Raw genomic sequence first — 27,494 nt, 5'->3', positions numbered from 1 at the left:
CGGGCCGAAGACGTTGGTGTCCACGATGCTGGTAAGCCAGTAACGGTCGTCCAACGCCGAGCTCTAGGGGCACATGCGGTGAGCGTCGGCCACGGGGTCGGTAGAGCTGGGGCAAAACCGGAGCCGGAGAGCTTCTGTGCACCCCTACCTGGCGCGCCAAATGTCGGAATCAGGGATCCGCGGACCGAGGAAAAGGTTGGAACTCTCAGTTACTCTCTCCCAACCCTGTTCTATCTGTCCACTTCACAGGTCTCTCTGGCGGCATGAGCTAAGCAAGACGAACTAGGACACACGATAGTTTACCCAGGTTCGGGCCACCTTTCGGTGTGAAACCCTACTTCTACTTATTTTTGGGATTGCTTGAGGTGGAAGACGAGTACAAAGATGGGTTCTTGCCCTAGTGGAGACGATGGGGGTCGTATCCTCTTCTACGGAGGCTGGGCCTCTCTTTTATACTTGCTTTGGTCCTCTTCCCCTGAAAATATTGGCGGGAAGGGTTGCCACAAAGGCCATTTCAAAAAGGGATAGGACTGCAGTGAGCCCTGACAAAGGTGGTCTTCGCGTGCAAAAGCTTCTCTTCATGACGCGCTGGTGGGCTCTGGGGTGACCTTCGTCCTGTCGTGCCCCAGCTTTAGTCTTCTTGCACCGATCGAGAAAACCCTTGGGAGTCGCTTGAGGAGGATGCCAGCCGTCCTAGATTTCTTAGCATGGAAGAGGAATCCCTCCCTGTCTATGCATGCTAGCATCACTCCTGCACCGCATGCGCAACCTACGTCACCCACGTGGAGGTGCAAGGCCATGGGGCCCTGCTACGTCGCCCTCGGCGAGCCCACCTCGCGAGAGCCTTAGGGCAGGCCTCGGGATGCTCCCTTGCTATGGGCATCCCCTCGTGATCCTCGGCGGTGGTCCCTGGACGCTTGCCTCGTGAGGCAGGGGCACTCGTGAGGGTCTTCCTCATCGAGCTCGCCGGTGGGCCGAACCAGGCTCGCCCCGCCATGTCATGCACGGCGTCGCAGCCCCACGGCCCTGGATACCCCCGATCCTAGAGGACCGACAGCTACAAGGACGTGTCCCGAGGCTGCCCTGAGGTCCTCGTGGGGCGGATTTATCAAGGGTGAGCAGGCAGGGTCGCGTGACCCTGCATCTTCATATGGGTGTCATGAGCCACGCAGGATGGCGCCATGGTGAGTGCCAGCAGACACGAGCAGAGATGCTTTCCCTTTGGTTTTCAAGAGAGCAGAACTAGCTCGCGGGTTCCCATATCAAGCCCCAAAGGTTTCCTACTTGGTGCAAGAAGACCAAGGCTAGGGGCTCAACAGGACGGAGGTCACCCCCGAGCCACCAGCGCGTCATGGCAAAGATCTTTGGCAGGCGAAGACCACCGTTGTCAGGATGGACTGCAGTCCTGTCCCCTTTCGAAATGGCCATTGTGGAAACCCTTCCTGCCAAGTGTTTTGGGGGGAAGAGGACCAGGGGTTGTATAAGAGAGAGGCCTAACCTTTCTAGAAGGGGAACTAACTCCATTAGGAAGAACTCGCCTTGTACTCACTCTCTCTCCCACAAGCAATCTAGACAAGTAGGAGTAGGGTTTTACACCGCAAGGTGACATGAATCTGGGGAAATTGTACGAGTGTTCTTCTTCATTTTCCTTAGTGTGAGCCACGGTAGAATCTCCGTGAGGTTAAGAGGCAGAATAGGGTAGGAGAGCAAGTGCACCCTAGTGTTCGAACCTTTCTGGGTGTGCGGAGCCCCGATTCCGACACCGAGGTTTAGCGGCAGCGCTAGGTCTGAGCTCGAGCGAAGTAAAATAGAAAGTGTAAGAGAGGGGTATTTATAGTGTGAGTGAAAACTGATTAGTCCAAAGATATTGGACATTTATACCCCGCGCCTTGCTATCTTATCGACATGTGTCCCCACGTACTTAGAAGTGGAGATAGTGGGGATCATGGGTTATCTCGTCGTGGGAAGTGGGATCGGTTTGAACGGGAACCTCGGAAAATTTTCTTAGAAAATTTTAAAGTTTCATTCACAAATTCTTTAGCCCACAAGGAACCACTCAAGACTTCAAACGGGTTTCATGTAGAACGCATATGAAGAATTTATGAATAGACTAGGTTGAGCTTAGCATAGAGAGGGAACGGGTCCGATCATATTCACTTAGAAGAAAATCAATTTGAAGAATTAACAATAAGTGAATGTTGTTGAGGACATTGAAAGCTTATATATATATATATATATATATGCAGCCCATCTGCACGCTCAACGTTAGTGCACTGCATCCCTATCAAACGAAATACTGCAATGTCACCACAAAAAAACTGCACACGCTTTTTCGACACCGTTTTGGCTCCAGGTTTTAAACTATTAGTCGGAATAAGGCATATGATATACGGTTGGATTGTTATGGAAAATCCCCAAATCCGTTATGCTGAACATTTTTCGCGATTCCTCGCGGTTTGGGAGCAGTTTCGAAAATGGTGAACGGATGACGGGCTACAACGAGCGTATTTTCACGATTTTTTCTAAACCACTCGTCGGAATTAAGCAAGTGATATGGCGTTGGAAAGATATCGCCGAGACGCATCTTATTCATGCATATTACTCTCTCTAATTCCTTACGATTTGAGAATAATTTCAAATTTACAAAAAACGGAATTATGTTTTTCAAAATTTTCAAATTTTTCTGTACGTTTTTCGCTGCAGTTTTCAAACCGTTCATCATAAAAAGGCGTATGATACGGTGTTGAAAATCTTTGTAATAGGAGCAACTTTCATATGTTGGTCAATTGTTGAGATTCCTTACGGTTTTAAACGAATTTAGAAAACGGTGTCGCTGTCTACGAGTTGCATCGCGCGTGTTTTCATAAAAAATTCAAACTGCTTGTCCGAACGAAACAAATGATACGACTTTGGAAACGTATCGATGATACACATATTTTTCTTGTAGAACACTCTCTTTAATTCCTTATGGTTTAATAGTAGTTTTAAATGACTGAAACGCAGACACTTTGTTTTACGCGATACCAAAATTGACGAGGAAACATTATCAAACACATAACCATACTGCTTCGCTGCATCCGACACACAAGTGGACTTCATGTTTTTTTTGTTTAACGTAATTTTTTAAACACCGCACTGCATCCGACAGACAAGTGGACTTCATGGTATCTTTTGTTGAACGTAATTTGAAGCGTGATCCGCATCATACACAAAAATGCACTGCTTCGGACCACTGCATCTGACGGGCATGTGCACTGCACAATTTTCTTTTGAGAGGCGTGATTTTTTCAAGACGAGATAGTGAAGTGCACTTCACATCGTACATACGTGAAGTGCAATGCTGTCGAGAAGTGCACTTCAAAATTGTCCTTCAACACACATATTTTTATTTACAGTTACTTCAAGCAAGTCCATGTAAGTTTTATAGCACAACTGTCTTTCAACACAAAAATAACATTGCAACTAAGACATATTTTTTTATGTTGTGCATTACAGCACACATCTAGATAACTGCATAAACAACATTCACAAGAGGATCCAGGAACGGGAGGCGAACGACATTTGGGGGAGTGTCGATGCTCGTTTTCTTTTTGGTTGATGATGCAGAGGAGCATCGAGGCGAGGTGGTGGTCAGCCAGAGCTATGAAATCAAACCTTCTGCAGCTGGGCTGCATGCTGCACCGCAACATCCAGATGTCCTGCTATTCCCGCATGGAGTCGTCGGAGTGCACGAATGGCTGTCGGTGACAAGAAGCTGGCCGATGAGCATCCATCCTGATGTCTAGACAGGGGAGGAGAGGTCTTCCTGATTAGACATGATCTGGTTTAGAAAAAAATTGGTACCTGAAAGTGCAGTCTTATTGGCTTGACATGTCTTGTGTTGAAGTGAAAATCGTAGAAGGCGTTTCTCTCTCTCCGCTCGTTGGCATTTCAGTAAACAAAATGATGGTTTATGAGGGTCAATTTTCCTCAAACGGTATACACTTCTCTTTCTTCTTCCTAATGAAAAAAGAATCCCACAACATACCATCACGCTCATGGGGTTATAGAAATATAGTGAAAATAGTGTGATGCAATGAAACTCCTATTGATGTGCTCATTGAACTCACCTTCCCCACATTATTCGGTTAGCTCCAAAGCTGGAGATCACCCGAGAAAGAAGTTGAGATGTGTCCTCATACGGATAAGATTCTCTTGTGATCCAGAAAAGAGCATTGTATTTGATGTAAACCTTTTGAAGAAATGTGTCATTGAATCAGGGTTAACAGGGTGGCAGTGAACAACAGATTTAAACACGATACTGTGGCGAAGCAACTTCTTTTCAATCAGACACGAGACATCATTCTACCTCTTTGGCTTAATTTTGGGTACACACACTTGACGACCAACAGGTACTCCACCTCAAAAAATGCTCCTGTTAATCTCTAATCCCTTTGTTCTCGTACTACTAATTACGGATACTAGTTTTGACATATAGTGGAAAGGTCTGTCTATGTGTAAGTCGACTGAAACTTTGCGAACTCTCAGTCGGCTCACGTCACCCTAAACAGATTAGGCCCGTTTTTCGGTCGCTCCTAATTGGACTTCAATGTATCCCGTAATGGCTTGTTATGTGGGCTTTGTTTGTTTGTTTTTGTTTGTTTGGCCCGTGTGACTTTTCAAATTTGGGCTTGAGATGTGGACACAGGCAAAAAAAAGCAGCCCCATTCTCTAGCTACAGGATATATAACTTTTCTGAACACTAAAAAGTTCTTTGTTCATTTGTCAAGTAAAACCCTGAACCCATCCCACCCCTGACGAAAAACACGCGAGCCCTCACCCCCTCTCCCACTTTCCCCTCGTTCCTCTCCTCCCTTCCTCCCTCCCTAACCCTATGCAAGGTGGCGGCTGTGCTTAGATCTTGAAGAAGTTCACAAATCAAGAAGAATATCATGGATAAAGGGAAAGGGAAACAAGCTCACGAGGGTGGTTCTACTTCATCGATGGATCTAATTTTGTAGTTCTTTTTCCCCTCTTCATTTTGGATATGAAAATCTTGCTAAACTCTGTTTTTCCACAACAATATTGGAGCAGTATGGCAATTTCCTTATGGGTAGCAAGGTTTGTTTGTTTTTTCGCACCAATTTTGCATGCAAAAACTGCATCTATTTGTAGATGCCATCTCATGCCAACAAAAGAAATACATACTTTGTTAAATCTGACTAAAGAGGTAGAAAGAACTTTAAAACTGGTAATTTTCTGGCCACTTTGGGTAGCATACATGAACACTTGTTGTTGACATTTTAATAATTTTTTTTGTTTCTTGACATTTACTGAAGGACACAATCCTTGTATTACACATACTGTCTTGACAAAAACTGACACATAGAAAGACAATAGTCAAAACAATGTTATACATGACTTTGTTTGTCTGAAGCAACCATACCTTGCTATTAACTGATGGGTCTAGACTGACAAATTTTAATTGTAGTAGGTACAACATACAGATTACTCCAACCAGAGAGTCCTTTTGCAACAAAAATTTCCCAATATTGATGCTCCAGCTTCCCACAATTTGGTGACCTTTGTTCAGGTTAGATAGAAAACAAAAATGGAAGAAACAAAAAAATTCAGTTAGATTGAAATTACAAGTCGTTGACCAAAAAGGAAAACATTAAGAAACTCACATAAAACATTACTTTGTTTGCTCCATTAACAAAAAATTGCAGCGTGTTCTCAAACAACAAGCTCAAGTTGATTTGGAATTCATGCCACCTTCAAGTTTGTTTGCACCATAGGTATTTGTTTGAATAGAAAAAACTCATTAAGTTCACTCAATTGATGTATGTAATCAGCTACTCCACTAACAAAATTCAAAACAAACAATGCAAGATATGGATTTCCTTGTAGGTAGCAACTTAAGTGACACACAATTGTTGTTGGCTGCTAGTCAGAAGAAGTCTTTTTTATACTTTTACATGTACAAGGCAAAAGAAAGAACAAATGTCAAACTAACTGAATAATGGAAATTACATAACATGTTTACTGATAACATTGTGGGATTGGTGGATCCCAGCAATTTGGGCACAAAGAAAACCCTGGTGGGGGAATTAATCATGAGGTAAAGTTGTCTGATTTACGTATGTACATTTGATCGCTCTCTTATGCCCCATGACATCAAAAAAGAAAGATTACTGATTCTGTTATTGATGATGCAAAATGACATGTTCATGTTGACTGAACGATATGGACGCTTGGAAGAGCATAACAACATGTGTCGAACAACAAAAACGCAGCAAACACAAAAAATTGATGTTGGGGTAGAAGGTTTTCCTAGCTGGATCTGGGATGACAACACAAGTCAAGAACAAGCGGGCAGTAGCTACCACTGTGGATACACACAACATAGAAGTGAAGACGATGAAATGGATGATGAATTAGATGATGATTTAGCCATTCATGTTGATGAAGCTGCTGCTGGTTTTACGCTTGGAGAACATTTTGGTGATGATACAACTCCTGCTGGTTCTAGCCATGATCCTAGTTTCACCGATGGCATGAGTGTTGATGGTGATTCAGACAATTCTCAACAAGCATATACATGTGGAAAAAACAAGAATGTATCTCAATGTGATGATCAACAAGAAGGTGGTGCTGGGCACCAGGGAAATATAGAATAACTTTCACTAGAGGACATTTTGATGTTCCTAGAAAATGGTAGTGTTGCCGCAGCTCATACTTGTAGCCAAGAAGTGCGCAGCCACCATGTCCCGCATGTGGACATGCCCTTTGATTCACATGAAGCTTTGTATGCATTCTACAATGAGTACGCAACCATCTGTGGTTTTGCAATTAAGAAAGCAGGTACTTACCATGCAACTAACCCTGATGGCAAGGTAGTAACACGTTACACTTTCAAATGCAACCGCTCGGGAAAGGTTGTTAGCGAGGATGTGCTAGAAGAAAGGAAGAAAAGAGACAACTCAAGAAGCAAGAGAAAACAGGGGTTCCCCCACCTCAGAAGGTGAAAAGGAAGAGAAAAAACTTCATTGAAATAACTTGGTGTCAGGCTAAGATGGTTGCAACACGAAAATGAGAAGTTTGGTTTGTCATAGCTGTTGATCTGGAACACAACCACACCCTAAGCCCTCCAGACGAGTCCAAATATTTAAGATCACACAAGCATATGACAGAACAAGAGAATTTGTTCATCGGGACATTCAACTAAGTGTAGAAGCCCACTAGGAAGATTATGGCCATTCTTTCTTACCTACGTGGTGGCAATGCACCCTACACTAAGAAATATGTTAGCAATGTGAGGACAGCCATAAGCAGAGAAAATGGCAAGAGCGATATGTTATAGGTTCTTGAGTACTTTAGGAACAAGCAGAAAGAGGATCCAAATTTCTAAGATGTTTCAAAGTTGCTGATGAAGACATCAACAAGGTGTTGTGCATATTCTGGGTACATGGCTACTCCATAAAAATGTATGAGCTTTATGGTGATTGTTTGAGTTTTGACACAACATACAAAACAAACCGTTACAATCTGCCATTTGCACCATTTGTTGGCATCAGTGGGCATGGCCTCAATTGCTTGTTCGTTTGTGCTATTGTGAACAACGAAACATTTGACACGTTTGAGTGGCTGTTTAAAACATTTCTGGATTGCATGCATCAAAAAGCTCCTTTGAGAGTAATTACAAACCAAGATGTTGCAATGAAAAGTGATGTTTCTGCTGTTTTCAAGGGCAGTGTTCATAGGTGCTGCCTCTTCCACATAATGAAAAAGGTTCAGGAGAGATGTGTGCGGACATTTTCATTAAACCCAGACTTGTATGCTGATTTCAGCGACATCATACATAACTTCCTCACGGAGGCAGAGTTTGAGATGTTGTGGCCACAAATGACACACAAGTATGGAGTGGAGAATCTCCAGTACTTCAAGTACATGTGGAAGTACATGAAGTTGTTTGTCCCAGTGTATTTCAAGAAATGCTTCTTCCCCATTAAACACTCGACTGCTCGAAGTGAAGGCACAAATGCTATATTTAAGGACAATGTAGGCTCAACATTCAGTGTGATTAGCTTTTTGCGTGAGTACCATCGGATATTGGAAGCAATGCAGGAGAATGAGAAAGAGCAAGACTCACTTACAAGGATAACAAAGCCAACCTACTAGCTCTGAAGTGAGCTGGAATTGCAGGCTGCTAACAACTACAATAGAGCTATATTCTATAGATTTCAGAAAGTTATAAATTTTCCAAACTAGCTGCATGTGGAGGAACTTGATAAAAACAGTAAGTTTGAGGTGTACAAGAGAAGAATTCTTGTTGACAAAGATTTAAGAATCCGCGGATATGTTTTCATTGTCGACATCCAGCGAGAGGACTTCACTTGCATTTGTGCAAAGTTTGAAAAAGTTGATCTTGTGTGCAGCCACATACTTAGGGTGTTAATGCATCTCAACTTGTCAGTGTTTCCCGAGAAATACTACATTCACACATGGAGACCAAAGGAAAAAAAGACTTCAGAAAACTGAGGTATGGTGTCCCTGAGGAAGTAACAGTAGGTGACCATCACCATAGGTACATGTTGTTGTCTAGCAGACTCAATGAATGGGCTTCCGATGCTGCGTCGTCTATTGAAAAATACATGTATCTGGTTGGCGAAGGTGTTAGGATTGAGGCAAAGCTAGATGAGATGACTTTGGCAGAGGAGCAACAAAAAATGTAAGGCAAGCAGTCTAAACAAACTTCACCTCCAGCGCCTAGTATTAACAAAGTACACCCTAATGGTTATGGGGACAACCTAAAAGATCCAGATGTTATTGTTTCAAAAGGCCATCCATAGGAACATTACAATACTTTTTTGGAGAAATTACATGCAAAACAGCAGATTGGGTGTGGCCACTCTAGTCAGCATGACCATGTTTTTGTTTCATGCACAAAAAAACACACCCCAAAGTCCCAATTTCACAAGAAAACTACAGTTGGCAAAAAGACATCAGGTATTTTTTGTTTTTTCCCTTACATAAAGTTGAAAAAGACCTACAAGTTTTTTCCTTGGTAGCCCCCTTGCACCCTGATGGTTATCAGGTATTGACTAGGAATTATATGTGAACATACATAAGTAAAAAAAATAAACCATGTTGTTGCAGGTCTGACTGCTGCTTCGCATGATATTTGTATGAAAAATCAAACAACAGCAAGCACAAAAAAAAATCAAGAAACGGAGCACATAAAAATATACTACGAGTGCAGCTAGTGCAGCGAAGGGGCTACCAACAAGCAAGAAACAAACATGAGCGAAGCAAAGAACTGTTGAGAAGCAGACAACTCAAAAAGATTCTACTAGTGCAACTTGATTAAGACATATGTTGCTTCATGAAATATTTCCTAGACTAGGAACTATGTCATTGGGCTGAAATTATGTTGCCCTATCAAATATTTTCTGTAGTAGAAACTATGTAGGTGAGCTGAGAATATGATGTTGCATCAATACTTTTTTGCAAGTAGGAAACTATGTTGCTGCACAAAATATTGAAACCCAAGAATTTGCAAAAAATAATATAATGCAACTGAACAATACCTTTTTGCTGTGTTTTTGATCTTTGTAAGTGTTGCAAATTCTTGTTACCAATGATGCAAAAAAATGGCAATGCATGTTTCTTCTCCTTCCTTTTGATGGCTGAGAAAATTTTAGATGAAAAAGATTTAGAAACGAATACATAATAGATTTTTAAAAATACTAACAGTGAACCGAATGTAAAAACAACAGTTGGTGACCTTGTGAGCGAAAATCATTCACGAGGGTCTGTGTTGTTGACTCATTGGCTTCCTCCACCAAATGCACAACACACAGAAAATTGATGACATAGAAAAAACGCAAAATATACCCCAAAAGGAAAATATTTTCTTATGTACGGAAACAAAAAAACAGAAAGAACTAGAGGTTTAAAAACTTTAAAATAAAAACGTATTGATCTACTTTTATTTTAAAAAAACATGACGATGTGTTTTATTATTTGCATATTACAAAAAAAGGAAGATAGAGAAACAGACTTAGATTTCAGTACAAAACAAAGGTTACAACATAAAAATGTTTACATCTGTCCAACATGGAAACAAAAACATCTAAAAATCGTATTCTTTCGCTATCCTCTAATATGTCGTTGGTGCATCTGGTTTTTCATTAGATTTGCCTATATCAGGATTTCCTGTTGTGTGCGCAACACTTTGTTGAGTGGTCAGTACTAAGCATCTAGCGTTGTATTTCCATGCCTGCACATGGTAAAACAAAAAAAGGGAGAATAAGAAACAATCATGTTAAAAAAAGAAGTCTAAAACAAAAAGGAGACTCTAAAGTTCTAAAAAATAAGATACAACAACAAAAAATGCATGAATTAACCTATAGGCAGTGCTCCTTGACACGTTTCTTTTCATCATATAATTTGTTGTAGGTGCTGAACATGAGATGAACTGCATATCTGATACTTGCATCTGGTATGTCTTTTTTTGAAAAAGCTATAGGGATTGGGTTCCTTGGGCACCATCCCATCAGTTTCATAGTGAAAATACCACAATCAGTGCTGATACAAGAAAAAACACACAGAAAAAGAAGGAAGTTTGTTTTGTAACCAAGAGAACAAAAATATGTATAACACAAGGAAATAACAAGGACAAGAAGAAGTCACAAAAAATATAGTTGTCCTGCTTTCTTACTTGTTGTTTCGTTGAGGGACTCTAGGATACCCTGAAGTGAATGTATTGAAGTTCACTGCGTTCATTTGAGATTCGTACCATACGCAAATAAAACTTGAAATCTGCCATTGATAAGAATAACATGTCCTGATGTTAGCACACAAAATGCAGAGAAAACAAAAACAGGGTGCACAAGATGTAGTGCTTCAGCTGCTAGATGGAATAAAAACACACACGGTTAGAAGCTTGTGCTTACAATCTTTTTCTTGATGCTCTTGTGGTACGAGTTGTGCTTGTCATAGAACGAATCCAAAAAATTGAATGTGCTTCCATTCAGGTCCACGACGAACACAAAGTAGTGTGAGTTGTGTAGTGTTGGAAAGTATAGCTTGTGTTGATCCATTGTGAAGTTGATTCAAAAAAGTAAGAGTACAAAAAAAGTTAGTTTCGAATAATTAGGGAAAAACTGAAAACTGTACAAATACACAAAATAGTATTTTCGGAAAAAATGAAAATAAAAGTTGCAAAACACACCTTATCTGACATGTAAAGGTCATGTGCTTTTGAAGCTCCGGTGAAACTTGTAGTTAGCTTATTCCTCCACCAAATTCTTGCCTCGTCATTTGTCCATTTTCCAAGAAAATATTCCTTTGAAGTTGTTTAAGGTTGGAATTTGTAGAATAAGAGGGAAAAACTAATTAAAAATGAGGACAGAAAAAAGAAAATTAGAAAAACATCAAAAAGTTCAAAGTGTAGTTATTTGTTTGCTTACAGATGCAGTGTGAAAGAAGTAGTGCTTCTGTGAGTTCCTAGGATGACATGAATTAAATAGATGCCTACAGTACACATTTATAACGTATGACTCGACCCGACCATCTATTTTCATGGAGTTTCCCAACTGTCCGTATGTGGCAATTGTTTTGTCAATGTTAATTGCTGCTTTGCTGCACATTTGACAAAGAAGGTAAAAATATTACATAAAAAGCGGTAAAAGAAGAAAAACATTCAGGAAAAACATTACTGCATGTTTAGAGAAAAACTTACGTTGCTATGCCTTCAACATGAGCCAATAATGTTATGATTTTGTTCATCTTGATCTCGTGTTGCGTTGCTGGTCCCCTATCATCACAGTCATTTGGAGAACTGAGGTACCTGCTTGGTTGAATAACCCTCTTTGGTGGTAAGTTTCTTTTCCATGGAAACTGGTTGACGTTCCTAGTGACAGACTTGTATTGTGAATATCATCTCGATAAATTGTGAGCACTCCTGGCTATGTAAAATGGGGGAAAAGTGCAAAAAAAGATCAGAGTTGCAATTAAGAAATACTCATATTGGGAAAAAAGAAAAATAGAGTAGAAAATGGCCCCTATAGATTTTTCTTCTATGAAATGTAGTTGGTTTCCTTTCCAATCACTGGAATCTTGCTCATAGTTTTCCTCCTCCGGAAATAACCTTCTACCTACTATAGGGACATTGCAGTATTGTTGCGAAAAACACATAGAGGAACAGAAAAACAAAAACAACATTAGATTCAAGAGAAAACGTGAGTATTTGTTCTTGGGCAACAACATGCAAAAAAAGATAAAACTACCTTCCTCATTTTGTGTGGGGGGATTTCTATTCTCCACTGGCTGTTACTTTTCCATGGCGAGTAGCAGGTTTGCTTGTGATTCCACATAGTTGTTACTTGGACTTCAGGTGATACCTGCAGCAAAAAACAAAATGATGAAAAAATGAATATGAAAAGTTAACATACTACTCACCATACATTTTTATGGCCGAAAAATGCATAGTTAAAAGATATATCACAAAAAGATTTTGAGTACTCACCAAATCAACAATCTCCTCATCTGGTATGGCAGCTTGGGGGGTCTTGCACATCTGGTAACTTTGTGGATCCCTCTGGGCACACTGAATGCTTAGAACCTTGAACGAACTACTGCTTCCCTGTTTGTGTGATCCACAGCAAAAAAGAACAAATTTAATACCACACAGATATCAATAATAAAATAAATTTTTTTTCGTAAAATACCTTTTGGTTTGTATTATCTTGGAGATGAACATAAAAATCTTTAGACTGTATTTCCTTGAAGTTTTTTGCAATTTTCAACTTTGCTGCGTGCTTATAGAAAATAAAAAAATGTAAGTGGTACAACAAAAAGTTAATACCATAGAGATGTGATCTTGATGTTGACTATGCAAAAAAACTTGCATGCACAAGAAAAAACAGACAAACAAAAAACCGACCTCTATCTTTTTGTTGTAACACGCATCATTCATTCCTACAGGCCTCCAAAGTTCATGTTCTTCAATAATATTTGCACAATCATCTACATCATCAGAGATCCTGACTGACAGGGTGTTGTCGTAGACAAAGTAATATTTTCCCCTTGCCTTGTCTAGAAAGTTACTAATGATTTTGTATCCTATTTCAAACATCTCATTTGTATGTGCAGAAGAACAATGTGTAAGCCATTTGAGATTGTCCATGTCTTTTGGGAATAAATAAATAAGAGATCAAACTAAGAGAAAGATATAGTTACCACTCTCAGGTTCCACTAGTACATTAATGTCTATGCTTAGATTATCCAGACGCCCGATGAACTTCTTGGTATTCGGATCCTGTTTGCAACAAAAAAAGGAAAAGTAGATGATGCAAAAAAAATGGTATGAACAATACTGTTGACATGTGCAGCTATTTTTTTGCATACCAATTCCTGAGTGTTTTGAAAACCAAAAAATGTTGTTGGCTTCACTTGTGAGACATTTATTTTGGACTGAATGAGCTCTATATATATGTCTTTCTTCACACTCTCTAATACATTTCGAGTGTGCTCTTGTTTACTATATATGTTAAGCATGTAGTTGAAGCTGCTCCTCTTCTCCTATTGATTACATAAGTTCTGTTATTCACCCTTATCTTTTTTGACTTATTGATGTTTGTTCTTTCCCACATTTCTCTTCTGGTTCATTGTGTGAGATAGCTTGTTAGAACAACATGCAAAAAAACAAATTTTGGTTGAGAACGATATTTTTGAAATCAGCTCCAATAAAAAAAGAACAAAATTCATCCTACATACATTCAAAATGACTTCTTCTGCTTGATTGCACAAATATCATGTTGTCCACTACTTGATTGCGAAGCTGTTCTTTTTATTTTGGAGTGCAAGAAAAGTCCTGTGGATGAATCAAGTTGGAAGTAAAAAAAAGAATGTAAGTTGAATAAAAAACAAGCTATTGTGATGCACTACAATGATCTTTACCTTTGTGTGGCTGAGTTACTTGTGTTCTGCCTACTTGTACTTGGTTTAGTGCAACAATAGTTGATGTGGGTGTAACATGCATTTCCTTTTTTCATTCTGCTTGAGGGTTGGCCTAGGTGCCCAGCAAGATTTTCCCCGTCGCAGCATCATTTTTTGAAGAAAAAGGCCCAACACAGTGTTGACTAGATGATAGAACATGCATTTCCTTTTTACATTCTGCTTCGGGGTCAGTCTAGTTATCCAACAAGATTTTCCCTTTCCCAGCATCAATTTTTGAAGCGGAAGACCCAACAGAGTGCCGACTAGTTGAAACAACCGACATTTCCTTTCTACATTCAGCTTGAAGGTCGGTCTAGGTGCCCAACAAGATTTTTGCCTTCCCAACATTAGTTTTTGTAGCTGAAGACCCATCAGAGTGCTGACTACATGATATAACGTTCCTTTTTCTTTTTTTTCATCTCCACAATATCTCCTGCAATGAGTCAAAAATGTTTTAAAAGTTTGACACATTCTATTCAAAAACAAAACATGAAAGAAGTGGCCAGAAAAGACGTAAAAATATGACAGAATAAAATACACACATACCTCCATCGTTATCATCTCCATGTTCACTTGAATTCAGTTTCAAAGTATCTCCAGATTTATTGCATTCCTGACTTGAGATCAACTCAGTTCCAGTAGAGCCCACTTTAACGGTGTCGCCTGACTGGCATCAGACATTTGTTATGATACAAATTGTCTCCAATACAAGTTCTTTTGCTTTCATACAAGTATTAATATCTTAATCCCTCATGTGGTTTTCAAAAGCAAGGAATATTTCTTATTTGACCTGATGCAAGATAAGAACATGAGCCATTACAAAAAAACGAATCACACAAAAACATGTAGTTTTCATACCTTCTTAGACAAAAAATTTCTTGCAACAATCTTAATCGCTTTCCTAAAATTTGTATTCTTGATGGTGCTTTGGTCACATGTTCCTTCTTTATAGCACGTCTCCAATTCTTTTTTTATCTGCAAGATGCAAACAACGCAGAAAAAATAAATACAGATAAACTAAAAATTTAACTTTCAAAACACATCGCAAAAATTACAAATAAAATTTAAAAACTATGAAAACTTTCACATAAAAAGACAAAAAGGATGAAAAACTTACGCGTAGAGCTCCATACTTTCCTTCTTTTCCGATGGTCATGTCGCTGAAATGCTTAATCATTTCTCCTTTCCGAACACATATCCTATGCATCAAAGATGCCACTTGGATTGAGCCAAAAGCAGAGAAATATAAGTAACACACCTACAAAAACAAAATCAAAAAATGCACAAAAAGTTTGCATGTGCGCAAAATTCAACACGTACTAGCATGAGAAAAAAACATTTTACACAACAGAAAAAGCCAAAAGACACATACTGCTATGTGGTATATGCACCCTCCTAATTTTACCGTTGTTCGATTTTACTTCAGCTTTTCCTTCTGGTATTTCTTTATATACATCATTTCCCGTTCATGCACAAACCTGCACCAATTTAATTGCTTGATCTCCTCCACATTAACTAGAGCACCCATGTATTTTGTACTTGGTTTTGTGTTTGATGTTGGACAGAGAAATGTTGCTACTGTGACAATGATGAAAAAACGGAGGAAGTCATTGTCAGACAACTTTTCAGACAACAACTTGTTACCAAAATACTTGATTGTTGGGACTTCTGTCAACCTGAAAAGAGCAAGAAATGTTTGATTGTCAGCTTCCTCTTCTTTCATCTTTATGATTATTTCTCTTGAAGGAATTTCCAAGACAAACTGCACTGACTCACAGTTGAGTGGAATAATGTTCTTGCTCTACAAAATTGCCTCTCCTTGTGTGTCGACATTGTCAGTGATCCATTGAACTAATGGTCTAGGGATAAAGTAGTCATCCAATTCCAACAGATAGCCAAAACCTATGTTCCTAACAAGCTGGACCTTGTGATTGCTTTTTAGAACAGAAGAGACAATCTCATAAAAGTAAGGCAGGGTACAACGGGTGTAAGCTTTGGTGACAATCTCATCAATGACAACTTTTGTGGTGCTTGAATCATTCCTTGCTCTCTGTTGCAAAAAAAAGAAAGTGGGCATATGTTAATACGTTTGGGTGGGGAAACTACGAAAATGCAACTAAACTGATGAAAAGTACCACAAAAAAACAAGTGCCTTCTCCTTCTTCTCTAGAAATGCTTTCCGTCACTCTTTCGTTGGAGCACTCTTACCCAGCTGTCGTGTAGAAACAATCAAAAAAATGATCCATTATGCCTCAGAAAAATTAGCAGGGAATAAAATTGTATAAGAAAATTCTTGATACAGCAATTTTCGAATGACTAAAAATTTACATAGTTTTTGCAGTGCGTAAAAAAGTTAATTCATCTGAAGGATTGTTAATTTCCTAAAAGGATTTCACACTGCACAACTTCTAGAAATCAGTAGCAATATATAGCTTTTGAATGTTTGAGTTCTGACATGAGTAGCAAAGTGGACGAGTTGACTTCTGATATGAGTAGCAAACTGAAGTTGCTAGTTAACAAAAAAACTTGCTTGTAACAAAAAAATATTGAACAAACTAAGGAAAAGAAAATCATGCATTACGAACCAGTGTTGCAACATCTTTGAATAACAAACCACGAGTCGCTTCGGTATTAGTGATCTCTACTTCATATCACTTCTCTTCAAAATCTATATCTTCAAGACCCAGTGGTCTGCGCTCTTTGTTTGTGTTGCTGACAGGGTCGTTTTCTTGTCTTCGATATCTATACCTGTTTGCTTCTGAAAATAATAACATTGTACATGATACATCAGTACTCTAGGTAGCTTACATGTATTGGAAAATAAGCCAGAGTACACAAACACATATTGAAAAAAATTAAGAGTTCTTTGCCTTGCCCATCGAGTAACGAGCCGAGGAACCGTATCCGCAACGCGGTCTCCGCATGCACCCGTGAGTTCGAATCCTTAGGGTTTTGCGGAGCCCGAAATCCGACATTTGGTGCGCCAGGTAGGGGGCTCGTGTCGGAGCCTCCACGTGGCTACAAGAGCCAAATCTCGACTCCATGATTCCATGGCAAGTGCAACATCCAATGACCACCGGTCCATGACAATGGACGACGTCTGGGTGAGCAGGGCCGCCCCTACGGTCGTCTGCATTCTCGATGGATTGCAGGCGCCACCTTTCGCCCGTCACATCAAGTGTTTCCTGAAGCATGGGGGGGCGAATCACCCAAGGCCCGAGCCCACGGAAGGCCGCGTGTGGCCACAGGTCAAGATCACCTTCGGCCCTGACGATCACCCCAAGGACACGACGGCCACCGAGACACTTCCCATGATGTGCACACCGACCATATCTGTTGTGGCCGTCTCCAAGACCCTCATCAATGGTGGCACGGGCCTCAACGTCATCTTAGTGGAGGCCTTCGATGCGCTGCCGTTACCCTAAGAGCGGCTTGAACCATCAAAGCCCTTCTCTGGGGTGGTCGCAGGATTCGTCATCCCCGTGGGACGGATTTGCCTCCCCGTCACATTCGTCACACGCTTCAACTTCTGCACCGAGTAGATCGACTTCGACATCATCCACATCCACCTACCGTACAACACAATACTCGGCTACCCCGCCCTCGCATAGTTCATGGCGGCGACGCACCCGGGCTACAACGTCGTCAAGATGCCCGAGAGCGGCGACGTCCTCACCATCGTGGTGGGCAACAAGGACGCCTCTCGGGTGCTCAAGTTCTCCCACCAGGCTGCAGCCGTGGCGCGTGCCAACTTCAGGGGCGAGCTGCGCGCCGCGAGAACCCGTGGGACGTCCACGACGTTGCGCCCGTGAAGAAGAAGCAATTGTTCTCCCAGGACCGGGCGACGACGAAGAAAGTTCCGGTGGATCAAGGAAGTTCGCCCCCCACTTTCACCATCGGTGCGAACCTCCCCCAAGACCAAGAGATGGCGTTGGTGGACTTCCTCAGGGCAAACAAAGACGCGTTCTCTTGGAGCGCATCCGACCTGGTGGGGGTCCCGAGGGACGTCATCGAGCACCATCTCATGGTGTGCCTAAACGCACATCCACTGAAGCAGAAGGCAAGGAGGCAAGCCCCGGAAAAGCACACGTTCATCGCTCAGGAGGTGCGCAATCTGAAGGAGGTAGGATTCATTCGAGAGGTGCGCTACCCAGAATGGGTGGCCAACCCGGTGGTTATCCCGAAGAAGTGCGGGAAGGAGCGCATGCGCGTCGCCTTCACCAATCTCAACAAGGCCTGCCCCCAGAACCCGTTCACGCTACCACGCATTGATCAGATCATGGACTCCATCGCAGAGCGGGACCTCCTGTGCTTCCTGGATGCCTTCTCGGGCTACCACCAGATCAATATGGCGGTGGATGACGTCGAGAAGAAAGCTTTCCTCTCCCTGTGCGGGGTGTACTGCTACTAGTGCATGCCCTTCGGGCTGCGAAACGCCGGGGCAACTTTCCAACGGCTAATGCACATCGCCCTGGGACCGCAACTCGGGAGGAATGCAGAGGCCTACATCGACGACATCGTGGTCAAGTCAAGACAGGCAAGAACCCTGGTGAATGACCTAGAGGAGACCTTCGCCAGCCTTCGGGAGGTGAACCTAAAACTCAACCCCGAGAAGTGCATCTTCGGGGTCCCATCGGGCAAGCTGCTCGGCTTCCTCGTAGCGCACCGGGGAATCGAGGCAAACCCAGTAAAGGTCAATGCCATAAACAAGATGAGCACGCCCACCACCCTCAAGGAGATGCAAAAGTTTGCGGAGTGTGTTATCTCTTTGGGTCGTTTCATCTCCAAGCTTGGCGAGTGGGCCCTTCCCTTCTTCAAGATCATGAAAAGTAAAGGGTCCTTCGACTGGATCCCGGAGGCCGACGCCGCCTTCGACGACCTCAAGCGTGACCTCATGAGCCTGCCGGTCATGGTGGCGCCTCGCCCTCAGGAGCCTCTGCTTTTGTACCTAGTTGCCACCCCCACTCCGCCAACACTGCATTGGTGGCAGTAAGAGAGGAACAAACCATCAAGGGCGCTACCCCGGAGAGCCCCGGTGTGCCCCCACCCGCGGCGCCTGGGGGCTCACCCGAATCACGAGCTCCAAATCCCCCGTAAGTAGGGGAACCAGAGTCCCAGATTGAAGGATCGTGCCATAAGGAGCTCGGCCCTCCTGAGGCCCCGGACAACGAAACATCCCAACTCCCTGAAGTCGCCAGGGAGCATGCCTCCCCGGGCGGACGCACCATCGTCGAGAACCCACTATACTTCGTCAACGCGGTACTACGGGATGCATGCTCGCGCTACCCCATGCAGCAGAAGCTCCTTCTAGCGCTCCTCGTTGCCTCGCACAAGCTACATCACTACTTTCAAGGGCACCCAATCAAGGTCACCTCTGCCTACCCCTTAGAGAAGATCTTGCACAACCCAAACGCAGCGGGAAGGGTCGCCAAATGGAACATCGAGCTTCATGCCTTCAACATCAAATTCAGCACGACCAGGGTCATCAAGGGAGCGGCCCTGGCTGACTTCGTCGCGGAGTAGATGGAAGCACCATACCAGGGGCTTGAAGGGAGCCAATCCCTTGCCCCCGGTGTGGACGCACCCGGGGGATGGACCACGCACTTCGACAGAGCCCTCACGCGGAAAGGAGCAGGGGCTGGAGTCCTTCTCACTTCCCCGATGGGAGACAAGCTTTGCTACGCCGCACAACTCTGTTTCCAGCATGGGGAGAAGGTCTCCAACAACATAGCGGAGTATGAGGGCCTCATCGCGGGCCTCAAAGCAGTGGCGACTTTGGGGGTCTGACGCCTCACCGTGATGGGCGACTCTCAGCTCCTCGTCAACTTCTCCAACAAAGAGTACACACCCAAGGACAAACATATGGAGGCATATCTGCAAGAGGTACGTAAGATTGAGAAACGCTTTCAGGGCCTGGAGCTGTAGCACATTCCGCGAGGTGAAAACAAGGAGGGGAACGACATCGCAAAAAGAACGAGGCGTCTTTGAGGAGCGACTCTTCAAGCCTTCCGCGACACCGTCGCCTGAGGACCCGGTACCATATGGAGAGGAGGTACCCCCGGCACCACCTTCGTGGGCTCCGGACTGCGGTGAGGCCTCGGGGGCTCGAGTAACGAGCCAAGGAACCGTATCCGCAATGCGGTCTCTGCCCACGCCCCTGAGTTTGAATTCTTAGGGTTTTGCGGAGCCCGAAATCCAACAGGTGTCCCTCATGAAGCGATGGAGCGCGACGCCCACGCGTAGTGCCGGCTCCTGGGACCGCTGGACACACCGCTCCTCCATGCGGCGTGCGTCCACCAACGAGCGCCGCGCATGCGCCACATCGTCCTTGGCCACCTGCGCATCGTCAGCGGCTTCACCGACCTGGGCCTGGAGCAACTTCAGCTCCTCCTTGGTTTACCCCTTTCTTGTGGGGGCGGCTTCTAGGGCGTTTTGAACCCCTACAGGTGTCCCTGATGAAGCGATGGAGCACGTCATACTTGAGTTGGAGGAATGTCTCCCGCCGGGAGAGCTTGCTGTGGTACTTCTATAGGGCAACTACCCATTCTCGAGCCGCCCTCGCGTTTGTGCCGGCCTAGGCCTCCTCGCGCGCCGCCACGAGGGTGGCCTCTCTCGCGAGGACGCTCCTATCCAAGGCCTCGAGGCGCTCACACTTTGCCTCCTGGTTGTTGGTGATCTGGTTGGCCTCCCACTCGCGACGGGACACGATCGCCTCCCACTGGATGATGGCGATTTCCGTGAGGGTCAAGTACACCGCGCGCCCTAGGCCCCAAAGGGTGAGGGTGGCATCTTCAGCCGCACGGTCCTAGGGCTCCGCCGCTACCTCGGCTGCGATCGCGCCCCCCGGGACCTGCGAGGCCAAGCACCGAGGAATAAGCTTCACCGACCAGTGTCGTGCGAAGGAGCACCCATGGCGAGGCATTCCTTGGCCTCTTCTATGCGGGTGCCCTGGAAAGCTAAGTGATCGGGTTCATCAGATCAGGCAGGGTATGCAAGGGATGGCGATAACAATGTCACACTTACTCATCGCTAGAGACCTAGCACCCGCGTGCTGGGGCTGACCTCGGGGGATGGACCTCGCCGCCCCCGGGGGACGACAACGGTGCTGAGGGCCCCGCCCATGCTTCGGCGCTCGCGACATCTCCATTGGGCGCCATGGAAGGAGTGAAGGCCGTGTTCACACGAGGATGGCGGAGGAGTAGATGCATAAGGTGGACGAAGGAGCAGTGTGGTGGCAGTTCCACCCCTTGGGCATGGTGGTTTTTAGGCGCAACTACGGTTTCCGAGGCGCCACGGGAGGTGGAGGTGATGTAAGCCCAGTCGGGCGTCATGTGCCACGCCTAGACCACGGCAGCGGGGGCTCGCACCTCCCCGTTTCTCCAATGGACTGCCCCGTGCGTGCCACAGGCCCGGGGGAAATCTTGCACGAGCAGGATAGCACAAGAGGGTGGCGCTTGTCAAGGGAGCAATAATGGCGAGTGTTGTACGCATGCTTTTTGTCAGTGCACTCGTTGCGGTTCCCGACGGGTTGCAGGAAGGGAGAGTTACGTGTTGCGTCGGATGTCGCACGTCTTGCAGGGCCCACAGGAGATGAGGGCCCGTGTCGCTTCGCTCTCCACAAGGCCGAGTCATGCGCAATGCTGGCCCGGGGGCTACCGTTGGGCCTCTCGGACCGGGGGTACTCATGCCCATCAGCCCGTGACCCGTGTGCGATGCGGTGGGGCGAGCCTGGTTTGGCCCACCGGCAAGCTCGGCGAGGAAGACCCTCGCGAGGGCCTCTATCTCGCGAGGCAAGCATAGAGGGACCACCACCGAGGATCACGAAGGGACACCCACAACAAGGGCGCGTCCTGAGGCCAACCCTAAGGCTCTCGCAAGGCAGCCTCATCGAGGGCGACGTAGCAGGGCCCCATGGCCCTGCGCTTCCACGTGGATGGCACAGGTCGCACACGCGGCGCAGGAGCGATGCCATCACGCATGGACAGGGAGAGTTTCCTCTTCCATGCTAAGAAAGCTAGGTCGGCTGGCATGCTCCCAAAGTGACTCCCAAGGGTTTCCCTATCGGTGCAAGAAGACTAAAGCTCGGGGCACAGCAGGACGGAGGTCACCCCCGAGCCCACCAGCACGTTATGTAGAGAAGGCTTTGCACACAAAGACCACCTTTGTTAGGGCGGACTGCGGTCCTGTCCCCTTCCGAAATGGCCATTGTGGCAACCCTTCCTGCCAATGTTTTCGGGGGAAGAGGCGAAAGCCAGTATAAAAGAGAGGCCCAACCTCCATAGAAGAGGATCCGACCACCATCATCTCCACTAGGGAAAGAACCCATCTTCGTACTCGTCTTCCACATCAAGCAATCCCAAAAGCAAGCAGGAGTTGGGTTTCACACCGCAAGGTGGTCTAAACTTGGGTAAACTGTCGTGTTTCCTAGTTCGTCTTCCTTAGCTCATGCCGTCCGAGAGTCGTTGTGAGGTGGAGAACACGGTTGGAGTGCGAGCAAACCCTAGAGTTCGAACCTTTTCTTGGGTCTGCGGAGCCCCGATTCCGAATGTAGCAGGCGGCTCCACGTGGTCATTCGCATCGATTCCCCAACGCGTGCCTCGCAAGGGTCTTGCTGGCTAGGTCTTCCGACACGCCAAATTGGGCCAGCGCAGCGCGTTGCACCTCGGGCGGTAGGCTGACGGGCCTGGGCACCCCCTATCCCAGGGGCCCAATAGTAGCCCCCTGATCCCGCATTGTGCACAACTCCGCCTGGTGGGGGGTGAAACGATGCGGGCCCCAACCGACTACAAGCCAGCCTTGACGTGTGGCGCCCAACAAGTCGTGGGACACACCTTCTCCCCACGACACCTCGGAAACTGCCCCGAGCTGGCATAAAGCTTGCGCACAGAGCCGGTTGATCATTGCTCTTCCTTGACCTGTGACGGCTCCATGTACCTTCCTTCGCACGTAAGATTGTCTCCATCCCGCCAATCGATTGCCGCCCCCCATTCTGCAGCATCGTCGTAGCTCCGTGATACGTCTCAAACGTATCTATAATTTTTGATGGTTTCATGTTGTTATCTTGTCATCTTTGGATGTTTTATGTACCTTTTATATCTTTTTTGGGACTAACTTATTAATTCACTGCCAAGTGCCAGTTCCTGTTTTTTGTGTGTTTTTGGCTCTTTTCAGATCTGATTTTGGAACGGAGTCCAAACGGAATAAAATCCCCGAAATAAATTTTTCCCGAACGGAAGAAGATTAGGGGGCTTGAGGGCCAAGGCAGGAGAGCTACGGGGGGCCCACAAGCCCTGTAGCCGCCACCAGGGGGGCGACTAGCAGGCTTGTGGCCTTTCTGGCAACCCCCTGACCTAGCTCCTTCGCCTATATATTCCCTAAAATAAAGAAAAAATAGGGGAATCCACGAAAATACTTTTCCGCCGCCGCAAGCTTCCGTTTCCGCAAGATCTCATCTGGAGACCCTTCCCGGTGCCCTGCCCGAGGGGACTTTGGAGTTGGAGGGCTTCTACATCAACATCATCGCCCCTCCAATGACTCGTGAGTAGTTCACTTCAGACCTACGGGTCCGTAGTTAGTAGCTAGATGGCTTATTCTCTCTCTTGGATCTTCAATACAAAGTTCTCCATGATCTTCATGGAGATCTATCCGATGTAATCCTGTTTGGCGGTGTGTTTGTCGAGATCCGATGAATTGTGGATTTGTGATCAGACTATCTATGATATATATTTGAGTCTTTGCTGATTTATTTTATGCATGATTTGATATCCTTGTAAGTCTCTCCGAGTCTTGGGTTTTGTTTGGCCAACTAGATCTATGATTCTTGCAATGGGAGAAGTGCTTGGTTTTGGGTTCATACCGTGTGGTGACCTTTCCCAGTGACAGAAAGGGCAGCAAGGCACACATCATGTTGTTGCCATCAAGGGTAACAAGATGGGCTTTTATCTTAGATATGATATTGTCCATCTACATCATGTCATCTTGCTTAAGGCGTTACTCTGTTCTTTTGGACTTAATACACTAGATGCATGCTGGATATCGGTCGACGTGTGGAGTAATAGTAGTAGATGCACAAAGTATCGGTCTACTTGTTTTGGACGTGATGCCTATAGATATAATCATTTCCATAGATGACGTCACGACTTTGCGCGGTTCTATCAATTGCTCGACAGTAATTTGTTCACACACCGTCTAATTGCTTTCATGAGAGAAGCCACTAGTGAACACTATAGCCCTCGGGTCTATTCACACATATCGTTTCCACTTTCACTTTTATTTTGCTTTGTTACTTTGTTGCTTTTAGTTCTCACTTGGCAAACAATCTATAAGGGATTGACAAACCCTTCATAGCATTGGGAGCAAGCTCTTTGTGTTTGTGCAGGTACTTGTGATATTCCTTCACCGGATCGATACCTTGGTTCTCAAAACTGAGGGAAATACTTATCGCCGATGTGCTACATCACCCTTTTCGCTTCAAGGGAACACCAATGCAAGGCTCCAAGGACACGGGGGAAAGACTTTGCATATTTGCCTAGGAAGTCCCTAAAGGCGTAGCCGTAGCAGAAGGATTCCTAGTGCCGTTGCTCAGGAGTATCAAGACAAGAATAGTCTCCCGTCAGCACGTGTTTCTGGTGCCGTTGGAAGGTCTTTTGTTGTAGTGGCAGAAGTATTTCTAGCGCCGTTGCTAGGGAAGGAGACATCTATCCAAGTAGGTCTCACAAACTCATCTCTTGCATTTACTTTTTTGCCAGTTGCCTCTCGTTTTCCTCTCCCCCACTTCACATTTGCCGTTTTGATTTGCCTTTCTCCTTTGCCGTTTTCTTTTGCCTTTTGCCTTTTCGCCATTTTCCTTTTCTGGCTTTCTTTCTTGCTTGTGTGATTGTTTGTTTGTTGAAGTCATCGTGGCTGAAAACACCAAACTTTGCGACTTCTCAAGTACCAATAATAATGATTTTATTAGTACTCCGATTGCTCCCGCCACTAGTGCGGAATCTTATGAAATCAACGCAGCTTTGCTGAATCTTGTTATGAAGGAGCAATTCTCTGGCCTTCCTAGTGAAGATGTCGCATCCCATCTGATTACCTTCATTGAGCTTTGCGATATGCAAAAGAAAAGATATGTGGGTAATGATGTGATGAAGTTGAAGCTTTTTTCCTTTCTCGTTGCGAGATCGCGCAAAAACTTGGTTTTCTTCTTTGCCTAAAAATAGTATCGATTCTTGGGATAAGTGCAAAGATGCCTGCATATCCAAGTATTTTCCGCCGGCTAAGATCATCTCCTTACGTAATGATATCATGAATTTCAAGCAATTTGATCATGAACACGTTGCACAATCTTGGGAGAGGATGAAGTTAATGATTAGGAATTGTCCCGCTCATGGCTTGAGTTTGTGGATGATTATACAAATCTTTTACGCTGGCTTGAATTTTGCCTCTCGCAATATCTTGGACTCCGCCTCAGGTGGAACATTCATGGAAATCACGTTAGGAGACGCTACAAAACTCCTTGACAATATCATGACCAACTACTCTCAGTGGCACACTGAAAGGTCACCTGCTAGCAAAAAGGTACACACTATAGAAGAAATTAACTCGCTTAGTGCTAAGTTGGACGAGTTGATGAATTTGGTTGCTAGTAGAAACGCTCCTTTAGATCCTAATGACATGCCACTATCTTCCTTGATTGAGAGTAGCAACACTAGTTTGGACGTTAATTTTGTTGGTAGGAACAATTTGGCAACAACAATGCTTTTAGAGGAAACTATGTTCCTAGGCCTTTTCTTCGTAACTCCTCTAACAATTATGGCAATTCCTACAACAACACTTATGGAAATCACAACAAATTACCCTCTGATTTAGAGAGTAATATCAAAGAGTTCATCAACTCTCAAAAGATTTTCAATGCGTCCATAGAGGAAAAACTACTCAAAATAGACGATTTGGCTAAGAGCGTTGATAGGATGTCTTGTGATATTGATGCCTTGAAAGTTAGATGTGCTCCTCCGAAGGTCAACTTGGATGAAACTTTAAAAGCTATGCGCGTCTCCATGAATGAGAGCAAAGAAAGAACCGCCCAAATTCGCGCCAGGCATGAATGGTTTAAAAGGGTGCGTTCTAGTGATGCAAATCACGAAGATCTTAAAGTGCTTGGTGTGACTCCTCTTGAATCTTTGTTTTCGCGTGTCAAACCTATTGATGTAGGGGCTGGATATGAATCCACTTTGGTTGAAAAACGCCCTAATGATTTGGAGTCCACCCATCTTGATGATAAAGGTGTGGAGAGTGGAGTAGAAGAAATCAAAATTTTGGGTAGTAATGGAACTCCCACTTTGGTTTTCAAGGAATTCAATTATGATAATTGCTCTTGTTTGAATGCATTTCTTTGATGCAATCCATTGCGAACTCTCCACATGCTTATAGCCAAAGCAAAGCCTTTACCGCGCATATCGTAGATGCTATGATGAAATTTCTTGAAGAGAAGCTCGAACTAGAAGTCTCTATACCTAGAAAACTTCATGATGAGTGGGAACCTACTATCAAAATCAAGATAAAAAACTATGAGTGCAATGCTTTGTGTGATTTGGGTGCTAGTGTTTCCGCGATTCCAAAGTCTTTATGTGATATTCTTGGTTTTCATGAGATTGAAGAGTGTTCTCTTTATTTGCATCTTGCGGATTCTACTGTCAAGAAACCCATGGGAAGGACCGATGATGTTCTTACTGTTGCAAATAAGAACTATGTACCCGTGGATTTCATTGTACTTGACATAGATTGCAATCCTTCATGTCCCATTATTCTTGGTAGACCTTTCCTAAGGACTATTGGTGCTATCATCGATATGAAGGAAGGGAATATTAGATTTCAATTTACTTTAAAGAAGGGCATGCATGGAGCACTTTCCTAGAAAGAAAATAAGATTGCCTTATGAATCTATGATAAGGGCTACTTATGGTTTGAGCACCAAAGATGACTATACGTGATTCCATCACCTTTTGCCTACCTAAGGGCATTAAAGAAAATCGCTTGTTGGGAGGCAACCCAACGAATCTATCCTTTTTCTTTCCATTTTGTGTTTTCCACAATTTCATAATTCTGTTATGATTGTGTTTTTTGTGTTTCTTTTTGCGTTTGTGCCAAGCAAAACCGTTATGATTAGTCTTGGGGATGATCGTTTGGTCATGCTGGAAAAGACAGAAACTTTCTGCTCACGACAAGAATTTTATTTTTCTTTATGTAAGGGATTTTGAGTTGATTCTTTTTGCTTCTGATTGCTACACAAATTCTTCAGGCTGTCCTAATTTTTCAGAATTTTTGAAGTACGAGAAATATACAAAGTATACAGATTTCTACAGACTGGTCTGCTGTTAACAGATTCTGTTTTTGTTGAGTTGGTTGCTTATTTTGATGAAACTATGGATAGTATCGGGGGGGGGGGTATTAGCCATGGAAGATTGAAAATACAGTAACGCAACATCAACATAAGTGGAATTTAAGTTTGCTACAGTACCAAAGGA

This window comes from Hordeum vulgare, chromosome 7H (genome assembly GCF_904849725.1).
Source record: "Hordeum vulgare subsp. vulgare chromosome 7H, MorexV3_pseudomolecules_assembly, whole genome shotgun sequence".
Lineage (NCBI taxonomy): Eukaryota > Viridiplantae > Streptophyta > Magnoliopsida > Poales > Poaceae > Hordeum > Hordeum vulgare.
The sequence above is the reverse complement of the archived record's forward strand: the minus strand, read 5'-3'. Positions refer to the sequence as shown.